Source organism: Musca autumnalis, unplaced genomic scaffold, assembly GCF_047663935.1.
Source record: "Musca autumnalis isolate F117 unplaced genomic scaffold, ASM4766393v1 scaffold_4, whole genome shotgun sequence".
In the NCBI taxonomy this organism is placed as follows: Eukaryota; Metazoa; Arthropoda; class Insecta; order Diptera; family Muscidae; genus Musca; species Musca autumnalis.
The window spans coordinates 204438393-204441081 of NW_027411977.1; positions in this window are offsets into that span (position 1 = coordinate 204438393).

Genomic DNA, 2689 nt, shown 5'->3' on the forward strand with positions numbered 1-2689 from the left:
CATAACGTGAAGATATGCTTCTTCTTTCGTTTTTTTTAATTCTCTTGACAATCGTTAGCTGGAAGTTTTGAAAGCGTATAAGAAATATCAATCACTTGTATGTATACGTCAATAGCAGCGTTAGTAGTAAAGAAATTGTGTATTGAAGATAGTTATTAAAGCATGTGACATGCCATTTTTCATCAACACTGCCGTCGTCAAGAAATAATCACTAGCGAAAATGTCGCTGTGCGTGATTGAGAATAGTTTCTTGTCATTAATTTGGTGAGATTTTGATGACATGACAATATAGAGTATAGACAAGTATTTAATGAGAATTTATGTGCTAGGTAAGGTGTGCTGGTAAGTTGGCGAAAGGAGATTAAAGACGAGGACAATAGTGATTACTAAAATTATATGTCCTTGTTTTTTGAAGGACTACCCAAGATATCACGTTTATTCTTGACGTATTTACAGATCAGGATAATATTCATCTAAGTCGGAACGTACAATTCAAACAATGTTAATCTACTTTCTTTTGTGGGTGTTGGAATTAACTCCACAGGTGATCTTCAAGAAAAGTTGCGTAATATCAAATGGGCTTAAGACCATGGTACGTTCAGGATTTTTATGTTAGGATCAGTTAGGGCTAACGTTTTGTGAAACCTCTCTGAAAAAAGTTTGCCTTGGCTAGTTGATCAGACCTTCTTGTTTACCAGAGCTTGGAATGGAAGAGTAAATGATGAGAATCGATACTCCAGCAAACGACCAATGATTGTGTGTGGACTGTAATGATTTTTTATGCTAGTAATTATTTCTCATAGCAAATGAGAAATAATTCAAAATAAAGAGAGAAGGGAGGTAAACCAAAAGTTAGAATTTTTTCTAATAACGTTACAAAACGTAAAGGTTTATTTGCATATGATGACAAGAAATGAGGAGAGATCCTTACCGGCCAATATGTTTTAACCAAGTGAATTCATTTAAAACATGTTGATCTTACAAATCTAAGATAAATTACTTTCGTTGAGTGGTCGGATTTTAACGAGAGTAATCAATGACAAGATATTTCATTTCAGTTACTTAATCTAGATACATTAGCATACAACTCACAATAGTTAAATTTGGCAATTCAATTGTTAATTCATGAATTCTTTTAGTTATATTTAAAATTAGCGATTAGACATTTAATAAATGGCAAATTCTTAGAGAATTTGGCCATGGCGCCGGCCTTGCACCTGTGCAATGGATGATGTAACGCATAAAACGGACGCCAGAGATTTGATAGCTTGTGACAGCGTATGTTGGTTCGGCACCACTATTTTTCTTTGTGTCGATACTGACCGATTTCGGGATTGTTGATTGTGGTTCTGGTGTAGGCGAGTGGGTTGGTGGTGACGGTTGCCTTGTTGCCGTGGTTTGACATGTTGCTGAGCTTGATTCCTTTTCTGGTTGAAGGATTGTCGGTTGGATTTGCGTGAGTGGTGATCAGTTGACATGTCGTGATGGCTAGGGGAGCCGCGGTGTGGTACTAACTCGGTTGTGACGCCACCTTCAGAGCTTGGGAGTGCCAGGCGCCCGTGCACGTTTGGACGAAAATTGCCCGTGGATTCCGGGTGGAGCATCGTATGGTGTTGGTAGCTACATTTTCGGCATACATCTCTAGAGTGGCAATTCTGCACGGTATGGCTTTTCGCTAGGCAATTGAGGCAATATTTATGCTTCCGGATGATGTTTCGCCTCTCCGGCACCCTCATCATAATGAATTCCGCACAAAAGCGTAGAGAGTGTCGCTTCTTACATACAACGCATTGGTAAATTTCATGTGTGTTGTTTGACCTGAAATGAGATTGATATTAGTACGGTCCATATGAGTGTATGTGAATATTGTAGGGATGAGACATCAAAAAGGGAATGACGTCTGGTTATCGAATGTTATGGAGTTGTTAGTTACGAGCTGAAAAGGAAACAATATGTTGATAGGAGTTATGCTAATCGGATTCTGCATCGTCCAGTAACGGCAAGTAGCATAATTTGACGATTGGGCGAGTTATGATACCAGAAGAGGTCTTTACATCAACCACTCTGACTCGATTATCAGAGCCTCAATGTGTGTTTGCGATTCGGCCTAAACGCCACTCGTTAGGTGGCAACAAGTCATCCATGACGACAACTAAATCCCCGACTTTAAGGTTAGGAGATGAACTCTTCCATTTGTAGCGCTTTTGCAAGGACTTGAGGTAATCCTCCTTCCACCTGAGAGAAAATTGGTGATGATTTGCTTTTAATTTTAGCCACCTATTTATTAAAGACATATTTTGACTTTCAAGCTCCGGCAGCGCCATAATAGGAGATCCTCGAAGAAAGTGTCCAGGAGTCAATGCCGTAAAATCGGACGGATCTTCAGAGACAGCAGAGATAGGACGTGAGTTTAGAACGCCCTCAATTCTTGCTAATACCGTAGCAAATTGTTCAAAGGTGAACCTATGTGCCCCTGCTAAACGTTTGAAGTGATGCTTGAAACTTTTGACCGCTGATTCCCATAATCCACCCATGTGTGGAGCATGGGGTGGAATAAAGCTCCATTGAAACCCATGAGTAGTATATTTTTCAGAGACGTCTTTGGCTGAAGATTTTAAAAAACTACAAAACTCTTTTGCAAGATGTCGACTAGCACCTAAGAAGTTTTTTCCATTATCAGATACTATCC